Source organism: Mesoplodon densirostris, chromosome 11 (genome assembly GCF_025265405.1).
Source record: "Mesoplodon densirostris isolate mMesDen1 chromosome 11, mMesDen1 primary haplotype, whole genome shotgun sequence".
Taxonomy (NCBI): domain Eukaryota; kingdom Metazoa; phylum Chordata; class Mammalia; order Artiodactyla; family Ziphiidae; genus Mesoplodon; species Mesoplodon densirostris.
The window spans coordinates 73,652,513-73,678,124 of NC_082671.1; the positions used below are offsets into that span (position 1 = coordinate 73,652,513).

At 45.8% G+C, this 25,612-nt stretch overlaps 1 protein-coding gene across 1 annotated transcript in view; it reads left to right on the forward strand.

Moving 5' to 3' along the window:
• Positions 1 to 20,445: 20,445 nt before the first annotated feature.
• LARGE1 (LARGE xylosyl- and glucuronyltransferase 1) overlaps positions 20,446 to 25,612 on the forward strand; it is a 596,546-nt gene continuing 591,379 nt past the window's right edge. Inside the window, 1 exon segment of the mRNA XM_060112947.1 lies at positions 20,446 to 21,266. The gene's annotated coding sequence lies outside the window, so the exon portion shown is untranslated.

Below are 25,612 nucleotides of genomic sequence, written 5' to 3' on the forward strand. Positions count from 1 at the left end.
ACACTCCATCATGCACCTGCTTGCTGGGCAATGAGATTTGTTGGGAAGGATGTATGAAAAGGGAAAGTGACTCCTAGATTTAATGTGCTCCTGGATTTAGTTGTTTATAAAAGCAGGGAAGCAAAAGTGGTTTCTGGTTCTGTTCTTTAGAAAATGTTCGTGATATACCTCAGTCTCACCATGTAAAGCTCCAGGAAGTTATGTTTTGGTAGCAAGAACTCTGGACTCTGAATTCTAGATCTAACTTCTGCCCCCAGCGCATCATGTGACATAGAATACATATGCATTTATTTATTCACAGATATTTACTGAGCACCTACTACATGCCAAACACTCTACTAGGCACCAGGAATACCTACGTAAGTACTGTAGACACCACCCCTACAGTGCAGAGGTCATGTAAAACTGGAATTAGATCCAGCAAAATGGAGGCCAATGGTGACTCTAGTGGGAGCCATCTTCCATGAAGTAATAGTGTCAGAACCTTTGGGGTTGGGGGGATGGTTTAAAGAGTGACAGGTGGGAGAGGAATTGGAGGTAGCAAGGACAAACAAGTATTTCTAAACTTTTCAATAAGGCAAACATATCTGAATTGCCCATGCTTAGAGAAGAGACATTATAGGTCAATCCCCCTCCCTCAGATATAGCAAATGGATAATGCCAAAATTAACCCCTTGATGGGAGATTTCTCTCAACAGAGTTTACATTCAGAATGATTTGGATTCTGTTCTCCTGGAACAGAATGATTGTCATCTCAGCAAGGCTTAACCAAGGAAGATTTTCTATCCTATGTCTACACTCTTACCCTCAAATACCACTGATTCTCTGGTATGGACTTTGGCAACTGTAACATGAGCTTAGACTAAGGGCTGGGATCTTAAACACAATTTTGCTTGGGTAGATGCTCCAAGGACTGAGAATTGACATGTTTAAAAATTTTGTGGATGTTGGGTTAGTGTTGGGAAAATCTTATGCATGCTATTGATGAAATCCTTTCTTGACTAAAGCTTCTGCTCTATGTACCTCTTTTTTTAATAACAAAATTTCTCAACATGCAAAAGAACAGTACCTGGAACATAGCAGACATACATACACACATACATATATATGTATGTATACGTGTGTGTGTGTTTGTTGTTGTTGTTAGTATTACTATTATTTCCGGGACTTAATCCTCCTGCATCTGTAATCAGGACTTTGATGATGGATGTTCAAATAGCACTGGTAAATTTTTTTTTAAGATTTTTTTTTGACGAGGACCATTTTTAAAGTTTTTATTAAATTTGTTACAATATTGCTTCTGTTTTATGTTTTGTTTTTTTGGCCAGGAGGCATGAGGGATCTCAGCTCCCCGACCAGGGAGAACCTGCACCCCCTGCATTAGAAGGCGAAGTCTTAACCACTGGACCTCCAGGTAACTCCCACACTGGTAATTTTGAATGCTAAGCAGGTGGTCACAGAAAGCTACCAAAAAGAAACACTTTTATACATAGTAGAGTTTGAAAAACTATGAAATTGATCATTATAGTTCAGTTTGGCAGGGATGGAGAAGCCTGGGTGAATGGTTCTTGAGATACCTGTGTTAAGATGCAAGTAACAGATAACACTGATACAACCGATCTAAACAGTAAGGAAGTTTTAAAATTTCAAATTGCAAGCATCCTGAGGTAAGATGGCTTCAGAATTGATTAATAAATGTTCAGTGACATTATTAAGGACCCATCTTTCTTCCCTTTCTCGATTGTACCATAGTATGAACTTTGTGCTTGGTGAAATCATGGTCATAGGACGGCTGCTGCCATTTCAAGCATTACATGCAAACACCAAAGTGTCCAAAGGAAGGAGGGGGCTGTCTCTTCTACTGTGTCCCTTTTTGTCAGTAATGAAACCTATCCCTCACAGCTGCAGCATATTTCTCACATCTCATTGGCCAGAACTGCCTTAAGTCATAACTCTAAACCAATTTCTGGCAAGGGGTATGTGCTTCAATGGTATATTTAGACTAATAAGGATTTCCCCTGGAGCTGGGGGCTTTGCCAATAAGGAAGAAGGGAGAACGGCCTTGGCAGTAGGCAACGTACACCGTCTGTACAGCAGAATTCCTGTATGGCCAGCACGTGGGCAGTTTGCAGACTGGTTGCTTTGCAGAGAATAATCAGGCCTCCTGGGATACCTTTCAGTGAAAGGGTGTGGTACATATATACAATGGAATATTAGCCATAAGAAGGAAAGAAATTGGGTCATTTGGAGAGACGTGGATGGACCTAGAGACTGTCATACAGAGTGAAGTAAGTCAGAAAGAGAAAAACAAATAGCCTAGGAGTGTTTTATAAACAAATATTTAACAATGAGCTGCTCTTCTGAGCTAGGGGTGCTAAGGGAACAGACTTGGAAATACTGCCTCAGGCTATTTCCTGCTAGATGTGCATTTATGGCCACTGACCGAAAACTTTCTATGGACAATGGATATTCCAAACTTCCCTTAAGACCCCCTGGCTGGAAGAGTCAGTTACTCTACAAATTTAGTGTGAGATTGTGATTTATAAAAAGAAATATGTATTTGGTCTTTGTCCTTTCGGGGCAGGGAGCTCCTAAAACCCTTGGAATTTCCTAAGTGATTGAAAATATCTTTTGTTATGTTAATGAGATGACTTTTGGACTGCACCTAAGGTTGGGGGCTGGTTGCCAGGAAACCAACTTGTGTTATTAGAGGATTGGAGCTTTCAGTCCCACCCCCTGACCTCTAGGGAGGGGAGAGGGGCTGGAGGTTGAATCTGTAGTCTAATGGGCAGTGCCTTAGTCAACCATGCCGATGGAAAAAAGTCTCTATAAAAACCCAGAGGATGCGGTTCAGAGATTCCAGGTTGGTGAACACGTGGAGGTGTTGGGAGAGTGCTGTGCTTGGACAGCATGGACGCTCCATGCCCTTTCCCCATACCTTGCCCTGTGCATCTCTTCCATCTGGCTGTCTTGTGTTATATCCTTTTACTATAAACTATTGATCTAGTTAATAAAATGTCTCATGAGTTCTGAGTCTCTCTAGCAAGTTAATAGAAACTAAGGGAGGAAGGGGTCATGGGAACCTCAGATTTATACAGTTGTTCCGAAGCACAGGTAACAACTGGACTTGGGATGGGCATTCTGAATTGGAGGGGGTGGGTCATTGGAACCTCCAGTTTGTGGCCAGTCGTTCTGGGCTTGCAACTGACCTCTGAAGAGGAGGGACGTGGGGCAGTCTTGTAGACTAAAACCCTTAACCTGTGGAATCTGATGCTATTCTGGGTAGCTGGTGTCAGAATTGAGTTGAATTGTAGGACATCAGGCCGATGTTGCAGACTTGCTTGGCGGTGAGGGGGAAAGCCCCCAACATCCCCGCATGTTGGAATCAGGCCTACAAACCTAAAAGACTACCTTATACCATCTGCTGGATTCTCACGGCCCCCATTAGTCCAGAAACAATTACAGATGATTCTCTTTCCCCTGATGGTTTACTATGGCCCACAATCTACTCGCTAGTACCAATTTCTATACCAATGAGTGTGGCAAACAGCAGCTAGAAAATTATTTTACTGGAAGGTTATTGCATACCTCACAGAAATAATGGAAGGGAGGGACAAGTAGGCTCAGAACAAATGCAGAAATGAAAGGCTGCTAAGATGGCAAAACCGTAATCAAGGCCATGCCTCAGAAAGCGTCTGGTTCGGAGGCCACTGTGGGTCCTGTCACGCCTGGGAAGCCACTGCTGCCACCCCAGCTTTTCAATTCTACCATCGCCACAGGAACCGTCTCCAGTTGACCTGGGGGTCTGCTTTGCTTTCTCAGATGTCAGAGTCTTCGATGGGCACATTTGATTGGCTCAGCCTAAGTCACCTGCTCATGTCTTAGTTCCCAGACAGTGAGGGGAGGGAACGTCTGCCCTGTAATAGATATTTGGATATTTATTGCGTTTTCTGGCTGCATCGTACCTTTTGATCGCCTTGTAATCTCTGGGTAATCCACCCCCTCCCTGACAGGTCCCATCTTCTCAAGGTACCAATCTGGAAAACAAATTTTTCGCGTCCCTTTGCACTCTTGGCCCAGACATGTGACCTCAGCTCCACTTATCAGCAGGGGACAACACAAGGAAATGGGTTCTATGTGGAGCTTCCATTTTGTGGCGTTGCTGGTTGCAAGGTCAAGTTCCCCATGCAGAAGTGGCATCTGAGCTGCAGGAAGAAGCCTAGTTCCTAACAAGGGTGTAAGCTCTAGCATCTAGTACTCAGTGGCAGCCCAGAAGTTTCCTCATTGGACCAGCTCTCCAGCATGGTGTGAGGCACGGTTCCTAATCTCTTGAGCCCATTTCTTCTGCCCTGCCAGTGATCTGTAAATGATCTCTCTTCTGCTTAGTCATCTAGAATCACTTTGTGTTGATCACAATCAAGATCCCTAGCTGATGATATATCTCTCTTCAATTTCCACATCTGAATTTGGGAACTTGCCTTCTACCAAGACCTAAATAATGGGGATTTCCCCCAAACAGGAGTGGGATTCTGATCCTGGAAAGCAAAAAAAAAAAAAAAAAAAAAAAAAAAAAAAGCATTACTACTCTGAGTGTACTCTTGCATACATAATCTCCAATTCTCACAGTGGTCTCTTAATTTGTTATTACTATACCCATTTTAGAAATGAAATAAATCAAGGCTCAAAGAGATAAAGCAACTCATGTGAAGTCACGTAAGCATAAGCAAGCAGAGCTGCTACTAAGCCCATTAAGTTCTGATTCCCAGCGAGCATTCTAAGCCAGATCTTTCTAATTCCTAACTCTTTGCTATTTTCCATGATGACACACCTTTTTGTCAACAGAAAGTAAAAACACAACATGTCACCAAACACAAAAGCCAAGATCTACAACAAACCCTTCCCTCCAGGGAAAGCACATTCTTCCTGGTAGTAAATTTTGAAGGTTTTCTAAACAGTAGGTTTATATTAGGTTTATATAGGTTTCTATTCAGTAGGGTGACAATGTCCTCACCAAGAGTTTCCGCAGCAAACACGGGGTAGGGGTCGTGGAGGAGAACCTCTTCTGCTGGTTCTTGAGGCCGCACTGTACCATATCTAAGAGTACAGGGTTGGGAGCCACACACACCTGACTTTGAACCCTGACTCCACCCTTGAGCTGTGGCATCCTGGGTGCATTTCTTAACCTCTCTGAGTTTCATCTTAGTCTTCTGAGCAACAGGGATAACAATAGAACCATCCCCATCGTCATGAGGGTTGAAAGATAATGCATTTAAAGCACTTAGAGAGCGCAATGTCTGACATACATTAAATGCTCAACAAAGGTTGGCTATTCCTATCCTCGGGTGACCTTTGATAAAAGACAAAGGCATTCCACAGAGGAGCAAGTCAGCGAAGGGTTCAGAGGGAGACTGCCGTGATGTAGCTGAAGCCTCACGTTGGTACAACTTGATCCTGAACCTCTACCCGAGTGAATTAAGGCTGAGTTTTGTTTTATTTTTTCCCCAGGGAGATGATAACATCCACCCTCCCCAATTCACAGAGTCATTAAGTGGACAAAATAAGATAATGTATGTGCAAAAAAAGCACTAGGAAAAAAGTTAAGTGCCATAAAGTTGCAAGGTATTGTTGTCCTTATGGCTGTTATTGTTTTTGGAAAGCTTTTACGCTGGTAAATAATAAGACTTGCCCTTGAAAGCCCGTTAAGTATGTAAGGTCTAAATATGTGGGAAAAAAAAGTTTGTGGAATTCAAATTAGTCTGGCAAGAGGAAGGCTGAACAGGGTGATTTAATCATTTTTTTGTAACTTGAATATTGCCTCCATAGGGAAGGTTATGACCAAATCGTCTGGTTTCTACTAAGGTCTGAACAATAGGAAATTAGTTTCAAGTGCAAGTGGAAGAGATTAGATTAACTCCAAAAGATTTCATTGGAAGGATTGAAGCTGTCATATGATAAATGCTATCTGTATAACAGGGCTTTTCTTTCTAGAATGAGGAGTCCAGGTGGATGCTTTGACAAAAAAAAATGTTTATAAAATAAGATCATGGCTTTTATTCTAAAGGTAAGTGGGGATGGGGCATGAATTCCTCAAAATGGAAACTCAGAGCTGCGCAACGGATTGGAAGTGGTCCCGGTAAAGCCACAATGACTGAAAGCCCATCCTATTCCCACTGGGAAGGAGACGGATGAGGATGGGATGAGATGCCATCACAAATTGTAATAGGGAAGAACAAATCTGACTCCATACTGGATCTGTTACTTTAACCTTTGTATTCTATTGCTTTTGCTACAAGTTTATCACTAAAGGGATGTAGTCTATAAGCTTAAATTATACATAATGGCCCATCTCTGGGAACCCGGCCTCCCAGGTGATGAGCCTTAAGCTAAAATACCTTTGTTTAGCTCACAGGAAACATCCTGACCAGGCCTACCTGTGAATGACTGCAGGGAGGAAGAAATTAACACATCCCCTCCAGAGGCTGACCAGAACCAGGAAATGTTTGACTTTTCTCCCTCCTCTTTTAGTATAAAAGAAGCCTGAATTCTCACTCAGGAAAGATGGTTCTTTGGGATACTAGTCCACCATCTTCTCGGTATGCTGGCTTTCCAAATAAAGTCACTATTCCTTACCCTAACAACTCGTCTCTCGATTTTTTGGCCTGTCGTGTGGCAAGCAGTATGAGCTTGGACTCAGTAACAAAACCAACTCAGTTTAGAGTCAAAGAAGTATTGACAGCTTTCAGACAATCTCCCTGCTTAGGATAGGATATTCCCAGAATATGATTTAAGAATAGGCTACATAAGGGGATTAAGTAGGTCTTCTAGTACAAATTAGAGAAATGCAGAGGGAGGGGGCAGGGAGACATCACAAAGGGTAGAGCTGGGTTTCTCCACATCTCCTTAACAGAGGCAAAACTGAAAGACAAACGGAGTGATAGAATATTGTTGGAGAATATCCCAGAACTGTGCTGACTTTGATCAGCATTAATTCATGCGAAGTTCAAGGGACCATGCTGCTCATTGGCAATCCACTTATTCATCTCTTGTTGATTCCCCCAAATGCCCTCAACAGCTGTTCATGTCCTATTCTTCTCTGCAAGATTCTCCCTCCTACTCACTAAGCTCCAGCTACCCTGGCCTTCTTTTGGTCCCTCAAACCTACCACGTTCTCCTGTTTCATTGCTTTGCATATGCTGTTTCTTCTACTTGGAATATCTTGTGCTCACTCATTGCCTGAATTACTCCTACTTCAGATCTCAGCCTAAATGTCCCTTCCTTGGAAAGATCATCCTGAACTCTAACTTTGGTCCTTTTCCCATTGTACCTATTTTGTTTCCTTTGCAGTATTTCCCTAATTAACAATTATGTATGTATTTATCTTTGCTTAATATTTGTCTCTCCAACTAGATCACACTCTCCATGAGAGAAGGAACACATACCTTCACATCTGGCACAGGCTAGAAGAGGAGGCCCTCAGAAAGTCTGGTTAAACACATGAATGTTAAAATAAACTTGAATGTCTTCATTGGAGATATTTTCCACCAGCATTCAGCACATACTTTACCTAGGTTGGGCAGGAAAGAGTTAACTCATTACCACAGTCTCAGTGGAAGGGTGAATCCAAAGCAACTGTTAAGCTAATTGTTAGGGTAATCTGGCTGGCTTTGGTGTGGCTAATCTGATCACCAAATATGTCTTCTTGTGTTCTTATGTTTGGTTGAAGTGGATGATTGTTTTCAAGAGAAGATGCAGTATGTAAATTCTCACAGCCTGCTTCCATTGGGAAGTTGGAATATATACTTTTCACTAAAATTACAACACCAAGCAAATCCTTCAGCAGCTGGTGCTCATAAACAAAAGCCCTATAACCAGGCACAAGAAAATAATAAGTTGTGATTGTCTCCCTCGTGAGCATGAAATAGCTTTGGTTGGTCACACATTGCCTTTTGCAACTTCTTACAGCACAATAACATGGAAAAGTGGGCCTCTCAATTGAGTTTTTATTTTTACCAACTATGCAGCTATTGATGGGGATGGAGAAGTAAACAGTCATGGGTCACCTTTATTGAGCCAGTGGAAGCAGCAGGAGCTTGAATTCATAGATAGACCCTTCCTCTGTTTGAGAAAGTCTACATCTCAACTAATGAGGATCTGAAAGGTATAATCCCCACAGGTAAAGCAGTATAGTGATGCAGAGTGAAAGGAAGGGCTGAGAATTGTAGTTTTGCACACCCCTCTTGTTCACAGTATCGGAGAGCCAGGTGGCAGGAAAAGAGAAGATTCATTCTCAATCCAGCAAGCCATATGTGACCCAAGTTAGCCAGGGAGGGGACATTGGGCCAGTAGCTATTTGTGCCCATCAATCTCTGCCCAGCTGTAGATCTGGAAAACAGTTCAAAGCTACCACTCTGAGGCTTAAGTTAAGGGAAATCCATCATCAGTGTATTGGTAAACACTGCATGTAGGTGGATTTGTTCTTATTTGAGGATAAACAAGCAGGAAACAACAATTATATGAAGCCAATGAAAGCACTACAGAATAAGGGAAAGGGAAGAACATCCTAAAGATTTAAGGAAAAAGGAATTCTGTCAAAATGATTTACTGTTGGAAATAAAGTAATACTTTAGAACCTGCCTGACATCCATAAAACTGGAGCAGAAAGTCCAAGATTGTCAAGACAAAGAAAATGAAGTTAAAGGGGAGACAGATGACATAAATAAGAATTGTAAGGAGAACAAAAAAATGAAATACAACTAGAAAAATTAACATGTACAATAAAGCAGTAAAGAACAGAAATGAACATATGGAAATGTGGATCAGTGTAAGGGAAGACAAACCAAGGTAGCCCTCCCTGAAGGTGTATATCAATGACAGGGTGTTAAAAATAACAAGATGGTGAGTGGTATCTATATTAGATGACACATATAGACAAAATATATAGGGAACTAGCCTGCATCTTTCTCCACCTCTTCCCCAGCCATACTCAAGGTTGTGAACAACCTTTAAAAAGCTCCTACAGCTTTGTTTTAGCAGCTCAGAGATCTACCTCCAAATTCATCACTTAGTCTGTGCTATGATCTTAATTTGTTCTGGTGCTCGCACATTACAGAGGCAAAATGGCAGAGTGGTTAAGAACACAGACTCTAGAAATAAAGTATCTGTGTTTGGATTCCAGTCCTACTATTACTGTGTAACTTTTGGTAAGTTATCTGACTTCTTTATGTCCTATTTATCTCATCTGTAAACTGGTCATGATGATGATAATACAGGTGTCCCCTGCTATCCGAAAGTAGAGCGTTCCTATGAGACCTTTTGTCAGCCGAAATGGTGTAAAACGAAGAAGCAATGACCTTAGCACACATCTTGCTAACAGATTCTCAAAATAGAGGGACATGAAGCCCAGATGCTCACAGGCACAGTTCAAAGCTATGGCAGCTTGATGCAGAGATGCTCAGCAGAGTATAGACCTCCGGGAAGGAGCTTGGGTGGGGCCACTCTTACCGCTTGGGGTGCTTGCTGCCTCGGTCAAGGCTCCCTGCAAAACAAATGTTGAATGCTATTTTTGCTTTTCGCCTTTTTTTGTAAAAGCAAAAATTCTCTTCAGATTTCTTTTGGTTAGCGAAAACAGCTACTAATGTAGGTCTTCCATAAAAGAGAGGTGGCGTAAAGTAAACTTTGGAAAAGTGTTATAATAATAACACCCTCATAAGGTTTAGTAGGATTAAATGAGCTAATGCATGAAAGTGTTGTGAACAGTACCTAGTGAATTGCAAATCCATGGCAAGTCATTATTCATATTTTCTGCATTGTCCTTGGTTTCCTCTTTTTTAATTTAATTTTTTACTTTATATCGGAGTATAGTTGATTTACAATGTTGTGTTAGTTTCAGGTGCACAACAAAGTGATTCAGTTATACATATACATATATCCATTCTTTTTCAGATTCTTTTCCCACATAGGTTATTACAGAATATTGAGTAGAGTTCCCTGGGCTATATGGTAGGTCCTTGTTGATTATCTATTCTATATATCGTAGTGTATATATGTTAATCCCAAACTCCTAATTTATCACTTCCCCCCATGTTTCCCCTTTCATTACCATAAATTTGTTTTCAAAGTCTGAGTCTGTTTCTGGTTTGTAAATAAGTTCATTCATATCATTTTTTTTAGATTCCACATATAAGTGATATCATATGATATTTATCTTTGTCTGACTTACTTCACTTAGTATGATAGTCTCTAGGTTCATCCATGTTGGTGAAAATGTCATTATTTCATTCTTTTTTATGGCTGGGTAATATTCCAGTTTAGTATGATTAAATGAAGTAATGCATGAAAGTGTTCTGAACAGTGCCTCTCAGATTGCAAATCCATTGCAAATCATTATTCATACCTTTTTTTTTTTTTTTTTTTTTGCTGTACATGGGCCTCTCACTGTTGTGGCCTCTCCCGTTGCGGAGCACAGGCTCCGGACGTGCAGGCTCAGCGGCCATGGCTCACGGGCCTAGCCGCTCCGTGGCATGCGGGATCTTCCCGGACCGGGGCACGAACCCGTGTCCCCTGCATCGGCAGGCAGACTCTCAACCACTGCGCCACCAGGGAAGCCCTATTCATATCTTTTGCGTTGTCCCTCGTTTCTTCCTCTCTACCCAAACCTGGTTGATATTTCAGGGTTCATACTCCATTTGAGGCTTTCAAGTGAAGTTCTGGACTTCGGGCTTTCCCTTGGCTCTACTCTCTGGAGCCCATGGAGCTCTTGGATCCCCCCATACCCTGTCAGGGGCTGGTATCCCAGATCCCCACATAGGGGAGTCAGGCTACAATTATTACTATTTTTTGCAAAGGAAGTGGAATAAATAAAACAGATGTAAATATAATCTAGTAAGAAATATGCTCAGATTTACTTTGTAGAGTTAAGTTGATTAACATGTAGGGATGGAGAAAAGTCAGTATTTGGAAGCTACTAAGGTGGGTTTTGCAGTATTCCAGGTGAGCTAAGGCAGTAATGATTTGGATGAAGCAGTAGGAATGGATTTGAATATTTTGAGGGTAGGATGGACAAGGATTGGTGACTGAGGAAAAATAGTGGATGAGTCAATGAAAAGTTAAGGATTTAACACATCACCTTTTAATTTTCCCCCCTCTATCCATTTGGCTGTGAGCCACTAAAAGAACAAGAACTGTCTTTATTTTTATTAAAATTCTCAATGGTCAGCATAGTAATTGATACACAGTAGGGATTCAGATACTATTTGTCAAATAATTCTAGACCCAACTTACCTTTCCACTTTCTGAGCCCTTAAATAAATGTGTCACCTTAGCCAGTCACACCTTCTGCTTATCATCTTTGCTGCTTCTTAAAGCTTGAAACTCCTTCCTTTTACATGTGGTCAACTCTTGTCATATCTTCAGCCCAATGAGAACCTTCTGCTTTTAGACATTTTCCAAAGACTCGATGAACCATGGTAATCTCTTTCTTCCAGAGCCACAGCACTGCTTATCTTTACTGCATCTTTCAAGAATACTCAATGACAACTCTTCATATTTATCTAATATTTGCAAAGTCATTTAACTCTTCAAAATAAATGCTTGTCTCCTGAATTGGATTTGGAGATTCTCAATTCTAGGAACCACATCCATATTTCTTTCATCCACCTTTCCCACCACTCCTACCCCATAGAATGTGTAGCACAGTAGTAATATGTGAATAGTAGCTACTATTCACATCATCATTCTAAACACTCAGGTTACATTTTTTAACTTCTTTAGTGAGCAATTTAAAAAAGTATTTAAGATGAGAAATCCCTGACTTTCCAGCAGAACTTGGTAAAACACTGTCAGAAATTGCACTTCCCTTGCTTCTAGGCATACCCTAATCTCCCATGAGAGATGAGAATAATTTGAGGCTTGGGTTTGGAGTTTAACTGGGACAGCAATGACTGCCCCACCCACACAGAGGTCATCAATCTAAATCCCCTAGTTCCGTATCCATAGCATCCTCAAGTCCAAATGTACAGAAGTAAAAGCCAACGGTCCAGTTGCCATGGTGGAGAAAAGAGCTGTTATGGGAACTTTGAGTCATCAGCAGTTCTCAAGTCGGGTTCTTGCCAGAATGTAGATCTTCAAAGGTCAAAGCAAAGGTTCTGGAGGCAGGATCCAGCCCCCATGATAGAAATACTGGCAGTAACTATGGGATAGGGGTGAGGATGGTTAAAGGACCAACCAAGCAGGTTGGGTCTCAGGATTTGCTTCAGCCTCAGAGGGGGATTGGAGTGTTAAATAGATCCTCAGGCAAAGGAAAGTTGTGGTTCAGTGGACCAAGATGATGGGTATTAGATGAAGTGTGAGAATTGCAGGTTAATGCTCATGAGGCATCTAGGTCTCTGTTCATGCCAAGCATAAAATAGCAAATGATTCCCAATCCAAATTTCACTCTTGGGAAGAGAGGGAGTGCCTCGTACTCTTCCAGGATCAGCTGTCATTGCATCCAGGAATAGGGAGGAAGAGAATTGCTGAGTCTGAGTCTTTGGACAGGAGGCCTTTTTGTCTATATTGGTTAGGATTTTTTTGGTTCCAAGTAAGAGAAACAACTAAAACTTACACAGGTAAATTTATTGGCTCATGTAAATGAGGAATTCAGAGTGAGGTTAAGTTTCAGGGCTGGTCCTATTCAGTGGCTCAGTGGCGTCCTCAAGGGTCCTAGAGCAGGCACTATTAGTTTGTACACAAGAACCACTTCCTCTCCTTCTTTGTTAACAAAACCCAACAATGTTCCATTTCCAGAAGGTGAATCATGATTAGTGTGAGTCAATCCTAAGGGTGAAATATAGTAAAAGAGAAAGTGCTTTCTGCCTGCCTTTTTCTTTCTGCTTTGGATGCCGGTTTGAGAGCACAATGTTTGGAGCTACCACAGCCATCTTGTGACCATGAGGCAACACATAAAGCCAATATGCAGACGATGGCAGAGTAGTAGACTGGATATAAAGATCCTGGGTCCTTGATGAAACCACTGAGCTGCTGTACCAAACCTGGACTTGCCCACCTTGAGATTTCTCATTATGTGAGATCATTATTTAAAGTTCTATGAGCTGGGTATTCTGTTACAGGCAGCTCAAAGAAATCCTAACTGATACATATTGGGTTTTCTGTCTTTCTGTGCTCTGCTGTTCTCCGTGTCAGTTTTATCCTTTGTGGCAGCAAAATGACTGCAGCTTTGTGTCTGTGAACCATGTGGTCCAGAGGTGAAAGAACACTTTCAGTAGTCCAGCATCCCAAAGTCCCAAGAGTCACCTTGATTGGACCAGCCTAGGTTGTCTACTCAGCCTAGCACCAATGATGGTAGTCAGGAGTATGGAATGCATTGATGAGCTTATGCTATTCAGGGTCTGCTCCTGGAATGAGAGACAGGTCATGTTCAAAACAAAAATCTGGATTCTTTTAGCAAATGCTGTCAGTACCTTGTTCATCTCCCCTAGACCCACCTTGGGGATCACCTCCATCTTTGATGGACAGCTTCCATATACACTAAAGGTTTCCTACCTTAAGCACCTGTAACTCTCTGCTGTGGGTATTGTCTGGCCAGGGGAGCATGGTAGAACTACTAGGAACTGACCAATTTCCAGAAGCAACCCTCAAAAAGGAAGGGATTTGGTGGGTAAATACTCCTCTAGGTTTCTTGGCCCTTAATGGGACAATTCCAAGTTATTTTCTATACCTGCCCCATCCAACACAGTAGCCACATGTGGCTTTTTAAATGTAAATAAGTTAACATCAGATAAAAGAAAAGATTCAGTGTCTAAGTCACACTAGCCTCGTTTCAAGTGCACAGTAGTCACAGGTAGCTAGTGGCTGCCATATTGGACAGGGCAAGTATATAACATCCCCATCACAGAGAAGTTGTTTTTGTTTTTGTTTTTTTGTTTTTTGGATAATGGCATTCTATACAATCTCTTAGGGGGTCCTTATCAGAAGAGCACCCACTGACCATTTATTAATTCATCCCTTATTGGTCTTCCTCCCTTTCCTATTTCATTTCCTCACTCTCACTGAAGCTTCCAAATAAGTTTCTTGCCCCCAAATCCTTGTCTCAGGGTTTACTTTTTGGGGAGCCCTACGAACACAGTACCCTTGGGATGAGAAAGGGGATATAGGATGTGGTTGACTACTGACAAGACAAGTGTCCTCCACAGCCTTACTACTCAAAGTGTGGTCCATGGACAGGAACTTGTTGGCAAAGCAGAATCTCAGGCTCCACTCCAGGCCTGCTGAATCAGTATTGGCCTTTTAATAAGATTCCCAGGTAATCTGTATGCACACTGAGGTTTGAGATGTCCTTATCTATGAGTCCCTTAGATAGAGAGAGGGGGAAAAAAGAAAGACCTCATAAAATATAGCCACACAACTATGACATCCATTTAAACAGAAGTTTTTTGCCTAAAAGCCCCAAAAGGTGTAAGCCATCATCTTTTATTTCAGGACTTTGAAGTCTTTACCAATGTTTGAATTTTTTTTTTCATTTTTGTTTTGAGGGTCTTGTGATCCACTGGCTTGAGGTCCCCTTATCTTTATGGGGGCCATGATCTCAGGAGAAAAGTTCACTCTGTCCTTTAAATTGATCTCTTTAGCACTGATGTTTCCTTCCTGTCTGCAGAGGGGCTTTGGGTACCCAGTTGAGCATTTTGTCATAAGGTGATCAGGTTGCTATATACCTGGCAAGGTTTTCCTCTGATGGACTTTCACAGTCAGTGAGTGAATAAACTCTCTCTCCTAAAGACAGTGGGATTCTCCATATAGAACCAAATTTGTTCTAATTAGCTGGCTCTGAGGTTTTCGGTGGCAAGTTTTCTGGATGTTACTAATGCTATTTTGAGAATACCTGTACCTTGACTGCTTAATGAACACAATGATGGGAACATAAACTATTTTTTTTTTCCACTCGGAAAGACTTCATCCCCATTCTCTGTCTCACGTTTCAATTCTAGACTTGCTTTGTTTTTAGTTAAATTATGTTCAAATCACATTTCTATTAGTGTTAATTTGGTGGCTTTTGCAATGTTCTTTAATTCTTCAGCTAGCAAGTAGCTTGTTCCCTGCTTAGCCCTGATGGAGGCATTTTGTTCTGCCCAGGAATGTCTTTTGATTATTGGCCTCAATGACAGAGAAGAGTTTCACACCCAGTGCTTAAATTTACATTTGAAATGTGTCTGTATATGACATCTTTTGTAGATATTTCTGCAGTATTGGTTAAAAGATAATTAGGTTTCTCCATATCTGTGCAACCTGAGTGCTGTTTGATTCTTGACCCTCATAAAAGACAGCTTAACCTTATTTACTGGTAAGATTGGGAAATATATTATGTGACAGCTAAGGATTTGGAAGCTCTGAGAATTTGATTGCTAGATATTGAAGTCTACAAAAAATTGGCGGCAAATTTATGTATAGTCAGGGCTGATATTCAGTTGTTTTGACAAACATTACTTGTTAAAATATTGAAATCCTTCCATATTGGCTGTTGTGTCCCCTCCCCCACCAGACCATTCCAGCTCTACCCTGCCTCTGCCACTGCCCTCCTCAAGGAATCCACACACACACCCCCACCCCGTCCTCCCACCTCCACCTTCTCACCAGAACCCACACTAAAGATTTAATACCTGGCCTACCAGGTGCTTCTGATCTTGAGGAGACAGCAGTGAGTGGAGGCTTGCAGCAAGATCTTAGTTCCCTGCCCAGAAATTGAACCTGGGTAGCCTGGGTGAAAACCAGGAATCCTAGCCTCTAGACCAGCAAGGGCTGGAGGCTAGAAGCAAAGTTCCCCTGGCTCTTGCCCCATTTGAAAGCAAGAATGTTTCAAGGAGGCAAAAACTGTAAAAACAGGTACAAAGTTTATTATTTGAGACACAGCACAATAAGTGGGAGAGCACACAGAGAAACAGTTTATTTAAGACAGAAGCAAGGCAGAGATGCACAGCCGGAGAGAAAAGGGTGTGGACATCTTCTCTAATGAGGCGGAGAGCCCCAGAGAGGTGATCAAATCACTTATATAGAGCAGTTCTTCTGGGTCTTTGTTTGCCTTTGGCCAATTATCTCACTTCTTTTTCCACACCTGACCTGTCCTAGGTCCCTCTCTGACATGCATGCACATCTCTTAGCCAAGATGGATTCCAGTGCAGAGGCCTATGGGAAGGTTGACAACACCCATTATGGGGTGGCAACCCCTCCCTTTTGACTCCCAAGGAGACTTTCTGCGCATGTGTAGTCAGGGAGGTCTCCTTGACCTCAAGAATGAGAAGTATATGGTCTCTTTATCTTTTTTTTTTTTTTTTTTTTTTTTTTTTGCGGTACGTGGGCCTCTCACTGTTGTGGCCTCTCCCGTTGCGGAGCACAGGCTCTGGACGCGCAGGCTCAGCGGTCATGGCTCACGGGCCCAGACACTCCGCGGCACGTAGGATCTTCCCGGACCAGGGCACAAACCCATGTCTCCTGCATTGGCAGGTGGACTCTCAACCACTGAGCCACCAGGGAAGCCCGGTCTCTTTATCTTTTTTTTTTTTTTTTTTTTGGCGTTACTTGGGCCTTCCACTGTTGTGGCCTCTCCCGTTGCGGAGCACAGGCTCCGGATGCACAGGCTCACCGGCCATGGCTCACGGGCCCAGCCACTCCGCGGCATGTGGGATCTTCCCAGACTGGGGCACGAACCCGTGTCCCCTGCATCAGCAGGCGGACTCCCAACCACTGCGCCACCAGGGAAGCCCCGGTCTCTTTATCTTTTATCCAAGCAGGACTCAGCTCCCCCTTGCTCCTGCCATCATCTTTATCTTGGAGTATCTGTCCACAGGGGACAGATTTCAGCTGCTCAGCCTGGGGCCCATCTATCTCCTGCCTCACTACCAGGACTCTCGTCTATTGCTAGTGCCCCTTTGGCTGGCTTTCCTCCCTTAAGTTGGTTGGTGGATGCCCTGCTGCATAGGTTGCTTAAAAACTTTTCATGTCACCCCTGTGAGGATGCATTCATCTTGCTACCTAGCACTTGAAGAACATTCAAAACATTCAGAAAACAGCCCTAAAATCTTAGAAGGGAGGTTGTATTTGGAATAGTAAAAATAATTGGGTTGACTTAAAGATGGTGACAGTATCTGGCCACTTTCATCTCAATTAATGCAATATTCCTTTTTCTGTTGTATATCTTGGAAGCGAGAAAAGTGGGGCGACTAAACTCTCGACTCATGAGTCAAAATGGGACTCTGGTCTTTTAAGACTTAATGCCCGATTTGCCTCCAAACTTTGCACCATGCTCTTGTTTTTAGATTCCAGTTTCATCAGTACCCAGAAAATGAGACTTGGAAAAACGGAGGTGAGAGCAGGTTTTCCTTCTTCCCCTTTGAGATGCTTTTAGGGCCCCCTAGTGACTGTTTTGAGACAGGTTTCTTACGATTAGGTCTCCTTGACCCCGATTTTAAAAAGAGACCTTTCTGAATCTCTCCCGTGACAAGTGCAATAACTGTGTGGAGATAGATAACAGTTGGTTTAGAGGGCTCAATATTTTTTCACTTCTCAGTTCTTAGCAAAAGCAGTTCAGATTTCTTAGAAATAACAGATATATCACCTTACATATTTTATTCTGCATTCCTCATACTATATTATGTCATAGCTGAAATCCTTTGAAAACATTTATATCCGGTTTGTGTCAAAGGGCTATATAATTCATAGACAAGTACATCCTACTTTTGGAGATATAGATAAAATCTTCTGCTGGTGAGGCAAAGGAATTCTTTAAATGTGGGGCTTGATGTGATATTAACTAACAGAAAGGTTCCGTTTGTGGAATAATTGTGTGGCAACATTCCTGTCTTTTACAGCGTGAGATATTCCACTGACTTTGAAACACTGCAACACTGAATTGATAGAACGGAGCTTTTACACCTTTAAGGTGGTTATTGACTGATGCAAGTAATTTTTGTGCAATCCCTGAATAATGAATATATCCTGCTGACCAGGGTGACTATTGTTGCCTCCCCGACCATGGGCATATTTTTCTTTATAAAATACAATGTCGAGAATGCACTACACTTCGGGAAGTATAATGGAGATGTTCAGTTTCCACATGCTTATCTTTTAGTTTCTGATGTTATTCCATTATTTTCTCCTTTGCTTGTAAATTTCAGGTCTCTCCTTCCTCAGTCACATTAGCCTTATTAATATGCAAATGTATTGTAATAATGTATTTTACACCACTAATGAAGTGCAGCAAAGCAATGAATAAAAAGAAAGCCCAAATTCTTGCCTTAACTTTACCCTGTTCCGGGGCAGTGGTTGGAGTAGGGGAGGAGGAATAGAGTTGGAAGCAAGGACAGTCGGCCGCAAAAAATAAAAATGATCCCTTTGTTTTCAGCACGTTCTAGAACAGAGCTGCATGTCACAGGAAGAAAGGAGCAGCTTTGGAGCTAAAAGGCTTGGCATTAAACTTTGACACTTTAATGGTCTCTAGGATATTAGATAATATTTTATCAATATAACGTTCTTCTCCGACACGGTAATGGCATCAAAACCAGATAAGATCTCCTGTCCCTGCAAACGTGCAGGGTAAGCCTCATCCCTGCAGAGATAGGACAGCAGGACCCCAGCTTCGCAGTTAACTTATCCCGAAGCTCCAATGCAAACGTTTTTTACTTCTTCGCCGGGGACGCTGTTGTGCAAACGCTACCTTCTTTTGGCTTTCTCCTCGGCTCGGTGTGCCACTGAGATTAGGTAAACAGCGCTCCAGAGCCGGGGAAGAGCGGATGGTGGTAGTGGTGGTGGTGGTGGGGTAGTTCGGGGGTGGAGGGGTGGGTTGGGGAGTCGTTGCTTAAAGGGGCTGGAAGAGAGCGGATGGGGGAAGGGTCCCGGCTGGGTCAAGCTAAAAGCCGTAAGCCGGGTTATTTAGGCAGGAGCCAGGTCCGGAGGGGAGCGAGGGACGAACCTCCGAAGCACTTGGGTCAGCGCGACAGCCCAGCTCGGGGTGCCGAGCTGGTGCGTCCTTTTCTTACGCACCCCCTCGCTTCCCCACCCTTGCACTTTATCTCTCTTTTTGCATCCTTCCCGTGCTCCTTCCAAGCACTAGGGTGGGCTTCCCGCTGCCTCCTCGGAGTCCAAGGGCTAAGAAAGCCGGCGGCCCGCCCGGCTGGGGAGAGGTGGGGAATCGGGGGGAAGGGGACCCCAGAAGCCCTGAGACCGAGCTGACCAAAATCCCGGGAGCTGGATTACGCGCCGGAGCTCCGGTCTCCCAGAGTTGTCCATCCTTCTGCGCCCTCTTTCTCTCCCTGCCTCTGCTTTCTCCTCCTCTGGGTTTTCTCTCCAGGCCTCCTCCTTTCAGCCACTCTCACACGCCCTCCCCCTTTGCCCGGACAATTTCACTCACTCCTTTCTATAGGGGACTCTCGGCGCCCCACCCTCGTCTTTAGAATTGGGAGGCTGGAAGTCCATTCAATGGGATATATTGCGCTCAGGGTTCTTGTGCCGGGAGGGAAAGAGCAAGAATGAAATCGTAACAGGGAGGGGGCGTGCTGTGCGTGCCTGGGGTGTGTGTGTTGGGGGCTGGGGGGGGCAAAAAATGCAGTTTCCCCGAAGAATAAGAAGCCTTGGACCGGATTCTTGAATACGTAGCCCCAAATGATGCTGTCAAAGCCCTTCAACGTGGGTTCTGGCAGCCTCAACCTGTCCCATACTCTGCCCACCTTCGAGAGAAGCGGCGACCTGAGTAGAAGTGGAGGCGGGGAAACTTCCTACTTCCCACGACGGCTGTTTTTTACAAGGAAGAGTGGACAGTCTGCATGGCCTTGCGAGCCTGCAAGAGTCTCTACGGCAGCAGCTGCGGACCCGTCCCGCTTCCCTTCCCCCTCTTTCCGCGAGGCTCGCCAAGCCCGAGGCGGCCGGGAGCGGCCGGGGTGGGGGGAGAAGGGCGGGGAGCTCCCAGCTTGCACGCTTTCGTCCCGACCCGGGCCATAATCCCGGCTCCGGGTGTTGCTTCCGCCTGCGTGTGAGCGAGCCGAAGAAACAGAAAGGAGGAGCCTCGCCGGGGGGCGGGGCCTAGGCGGGGGCGGCCTCTCGGTCCGCGCGGCTGAGGCGCCTGCCATTGGCCGGCCGCGCCGTCACGGGGTGGGGGCGGGCGCCGAGGCGGGCGCCGGCCCCGCCCCCGCTCGGAGCCCGGCCCGGGCTTGCGGTCCCCCCCAGCTGCACAGACATGACACAGACACACTGTCACTGCAGCTGCTGAGCGAGCCTGGCGCTTTGGGCACGCGGCGGCGGGGCTAGCCTGAACCCCGGACCCCAGAGCTCGCCCGCCCGCCCTCCCCCCCGCCGCCCCCCGCGCGGCGGCCCCCGCCTGCCCGGGCGCGGGAGGCGGGGATCGCTCGCCGGCTCCGGCCAGTGGCGCCCGGCTGCCGGCGGCGGCTGCAACAGCCGCCCGGCTCCGAGTGCCGGGCGCTCGGGGAAGCCGGCGCGTTTCGGAGGCGGCGGCGGCCGAGGCCGGCGAGCGCTCCCGGCGGCACCGGGGCCGCCCTCGGTTCCCTGCACGCACCGCGCTGTGCCCCGCCTCCGCTCCGGTGACCTTCCCGGGGCGTCTTCCCCGGCCCCGCGCCCCCGGCCCCGCGCCCCAGGCCGGGGCGAGGCCCTCTCCAGCGCTTCCTTACCGCGGAGCCGCGGGCGGGCGGCGCAGGCCCGGGGGGAGGGGTCGCCGAGGCCGGCTGCAGCGCCCCCCCGCCTCCGCGCTCTGTGCTCGGCCGGGCCGGACCGTCGCTGCCCCGCCGCCGCGCGGGAGCCCGGGAGCCCGAAGCTGGGGGCGCGGCCGCGCTCGCCCAGCCGGGCTGGGAGCGGGCAGGCCCTGCCCTGAAGGGGCGAAGCGGCGGGGAGCGCGGGAGGTGGATCTGGCCCCGGCGGCCGCCCGGCGTCTCTCACAGCGCCCCCTCCCCGGGCTCAGACCGAGGCGAACCCAGGCCCCTGCCCATGCGGGGCGCCCCGGGCTCCGTAGAGTCCCCGGGGCAGGGAGCAGCTCCAGGCAGCAGCGCCGGAGGGAGAGGAAGACGGGACTGTGCTCAGCTCCGGCGGCCCGGACCTTCCCCGTCGCGTTTGGAGGCGGGGGCCGCCCCGAAGTCTGCGCTTGTCACCGCCGCTCGGACTAGGGCAGCGCCTGCTGGGACCCCGACCCGGAACCCCTGCGCCTCGTAGGTGGCAGCGCCGCGGCGCGACCCAGCTCCTCCGCGGTCTCCCTCTGCCTGGCGGCAGTCACGGCCAAGGTAGGAACCCCGGGGGTGCGAGAGAGCCGCCGCGGGGGCGCCCTGGTGAGCGGTGCCGGACAGGTTCTCCGAACCTGTGGCTGGTACCCCCGGTACTCGGGATGCTGGCGAAGAGAGAGGGAGTGAGGGCACAGCTTCTGCCGCCTGGGCCCGGAGCCCTGGAGAGGCTGGAGGTAGAAGTCGCCGAGTTTCTGATGTCCCCCAGGACCCGTCCCAGGGCCTGCCCTGCTCCTTAGGCTCACGGGCTGCTAACTGAGAGCGAGGAGGAGTTTCCCGTTAACACCAGGAGGCGATGTCGACCTCCCTCCCCCACAGCTTGCTGGCTGTGAGCACGTGTGCTTTGGGAGAACCTGCTATGTTTAGAGCTGTCCCTTTGGGCAGTCCCCACCTGCCTTTCCTGGCGTGATGCTGTGAAGAACTTTTCTTTGCTCCTTGTTGCAGAGTCGAGGCCGATTTGGGATGAGAGCCACAGCTTGCGAGTCTCTCTATTGGACAGAGCGGTTGGGTGGCAGCGATAGCAGTAGAGAGGAAACCCAACCAGTGTCAGTCCTGCTGGACAAAGCTGCTTGTGATGAGTGGTCACTGGGTAGCGATCCTGACAGTCTTGTGAAAGTCACTGTTTCTGAAGGGTGGAGTGACTGACTCCAAAGTTTGTGCATCCTTAAGTTATTTTGCTCAATGCCTTATTACTGTCTTTAAAATTTTACTCTCAGGGAACCTCAGTCCTGCAAGCCTACCCTTGCCCGTTTGAAATTTATTAAACCCGTGAGCTTTCCCTGGAACGATCTGATTTTAAATGGGTCACTTAGGAGGGAACAGATTGTCTCTCCTGCACTGAACCATCCCCCCGGGTGACCCTGCTTAATGGGGATGGATTTTTTTCGTCCCTGAGCTGACGTACCTCGGTTGAGCAGGTTTTTGCTGAATTCTGAATCTGTGAATTTTGTCACTCGGTCCATTAAAATGATCTCCCAAGGGAGCAAAATAGCAGCTTACACTTTGCGTGAATGTCACAGGAAGTTTTACAGGGTCTTATGTAAGTGCCGCAAGAGAGGGCTCAGGCTTCTGCTTCCTTCATGGGCTGGGGGTGGGGATGGGGAAGGGGTGGCAGGTGGACGTTCCCCTTCCCTAAATTGCAGGTGCCATCCCTCTCTGGCACTGGTGGAAACCCAAAGTGCTTATTCACTCCCTGCCAGCATGCAGTCACTTCAGGTTAATTTTCTTCCTCACCTCTCCTGTCTTACCACCTCAGGAGTCAGCTTTGGTAGACTTAAGATAAGGGAAGGTTCTAAATTAGGAAAGGAACACATGGAGGTTTCTCTTCTCATGTCTCACAAAAGGGTGACATGAATGAATTACTCACGGGCATGGTGGGTCCTCACTGGGGATTAAAAAAAAAAAACTGGCTTGAAGGTTTCACACATCTCTTAGTGTACCTTTATTTTTCAGTACACTTTAGTGAAAATTGCTTGAGGGAACACACATTTATCGAGCCTGGCCCTGTTAATTCCAAACTGGGAAGAGAACTAATTGGAACAGAGAGGCAAAATCGTTAAGATTTAGATCTTAGTGGGTTTTCGAGAATGGCTGGGAAAGGAAACCAGTCTCGCTAGTGGTATAGAGAGGTTTTTAAAGAAAAGATGGTATCGCTCTGGAGTGGGTGGAAGTTGCTAACAAGTATAGGCCCTCTGGCTTCACTGAATGAAGTGTGCTGGGTTGGGGGTTAACTTTTTGGCGTGGGATAATGCAGATTCTTTTGCCTTTTAAAACATAACTAGAAGGGCCTTGGGAATGAAATGAAAGGTTTTTCCATCTCATCGTAGGTCCCAGGAGTGCTTCCACCTCTTGGGAAGGAGGTGAAGGTTTCCTGTGGTTCTGGGTTCCTGAGCTGTGCTTGAAAGTTGATGCAGCAGTGTCTCCATCTTTCAGCCACCTACAGTGGCAGGACACTAGGGGGGACTAGTTTTGTATTCCACCACTGATGAACCTGTGTTACAAAAGGCTGTGGTTTATCTTGAAGGCCCAGGAACCTAACTTTTTGCTACCCAATGCATGCTTGCACTAATGAGTGGGTTCCAAATGCTTAAGCGATGGGCCTGCTTACATCTAAAGTGTCATTTGGGCAGCTCAGAACAGGTTAACTGCAAAGTATTATGTGAGACTGAGCAGGCTCAGTGATAATCTCTAAGTAAGTGAGGGCTATAAATTTTGGGGAGACAGAACCTCCTGCAAACTCCATCCTTTGGGTATTAGACCGTGCTAACTCTAAGTTCCCTGGGGGTTTGTAATCAAAACTCCCCCCCTTTGGTTTTTGGGCTGCACATCTGCCATCTTCATAAAATCATGCTACCTCCATTCTAGATGGAGTCTAGAACTGACTCCATTAAGCTTAAAATTTCTCACTGTTATCCCCTTAAAAGTACATACCTTGTATTTATACAGATGTAACGTAACATTTGGCAGTGTGGTTGCACTTTCATCTCAGATGCTCTCTCTGCACTTTCAACGGTATTAAATCATTAGTGTCTAGGTGTCTTCCAGCAGAAATTGAAGATAATTCTATTTCCGCTGAAGAACAAAGCTGCAAGGCCCAGGCTTACCCACTGTGGCCAAGTCTTATCAAAGCTGACTCCAGAGGTGGGCAGACAGGAAAGGTTGGAGAAAGAGTGTAAGAAGAGACTACCCAACTCAGAATACTGGCACGAGGAGAGGCAAGGTTGGAGAAAGAGTGTAAGAAGAGACTACCCAACTCAGAATACTGGCACGAAGAGAGGCAGATGTCGCCAAGATTTAGGACTTCCTGGATTCTTATATTTATATATATATATATATATGTGTATATATATATATATATATATATATTTTTTTTTTTTTTTTTTTTTTTTTTTTTTTTCCCGGTATGTGGGCCTCTCACTGCCGCGGCCTCTCCCGTGGCGGAGCACAGGCTCCGGACGCGCAGGCTCAGCGGCCATGGCTCATGGGCCCAGCTGCTCCGCGGCATGTGGGATCTTCCCGGACCGGGGCACGAACCCGTGTCCCCTGCATCGGCAGGCGGACTCTCAACCACTGTGCCACCATGGAAGCCCAAGACTTCCTGGATTCTTAAAGACCCAGTGCAGCATATAGAGTTAGACTCAGCATTTGGATCTGTGAACCTGCATGAGTTATTACATTTCCTAGAACTCTGGAGTCTGGTAGACTGCATTTGTGATCCTTTACTCATATGTATAGTGCATATTTAGGTAGTTTGAGGAGACCTTTTGTTGTGGCATAAGGAAGTGGTCAGCATAAAGCTTTATTTCAGTTATCGAAGGCTTTGTAGATTGATTGTCATAGGCGCAGTATAGCCAAGGGATTAGAGATTATAACAGGAGAATGCTATTAAATTTTCCATTGAGCATCAGCTAGTGAAAACTGGTCATGGGGAATTTATATACTGTGATCTTAAGGCATGAATGAAGTCTTGTGAATTTCAAGGAAGCCACATGGCAGAGGTTGAGGAAGAAAGTGACTCAGGATCCTGGCCTTCCTTAGGGTCCATGAATAAGGTGAAGGTGTCTTTGCAGCCAGAGATTCTCAGAGAGTGGGGAGCACATGTAAGACCCAGGGGACTGAGAACTCCAGGCACCCTGTCATTGACACCCCTTGGCGATACAGCCACCTCACGGGATCTGCTAGTGTTGATGAGGCTTTGCAGTTGTGCTCCAGAGCATTTGACATTGAGAGGTACTCAGGTCCTCTGTTCTTCCCTGACCACATTGACATTCGGAGAGACTTTTCTCCTTTTAACTTAGCAAGTAACAACTGAATGTCTGTTATGTGACAGACGCCATGCTCTGTGTAGAGGCTGCACAGGGTCCACGATTAGTTTATAGTCTTTTGGGGGCAGGCAGACGTTGAACCATTGCTGTGAGCTGCTCATGTACAGGTTTGTTCAAAGTAAAACCTTGAGTTTGCCAGGATAGTAGAACAGGAGGGAATCCCATGCAGAAAGAACAGCATGGAAACCTTAAAATATGTAGTGTGAATGGAGAACAGTCAGTAGTGTGGCTGGAAGATGGGCTGTTCTGGAAGAGGAAAGCTTGCTGTTAGCAGGGAAATAATTTAATAGGATTCCTAGTTTCATGCTCTGTGTGTTCAAGCTGTGGCAAGAATGTTGGCTGGATAAGCTCCAAGAGTACCAGTTGATTATCCCACATTGTTATTACAAACAGAAAAGGACATTTTTTTTTCGTCCTTTATCCTTCTATATATAGCATGTTGCCTGTTCTTTAAAAAACTATTAGGAACGCAAATAAAGAAAGGGTCACTTATCAACCCTAAGTCTGCCCTCTTGTGTATGTGAA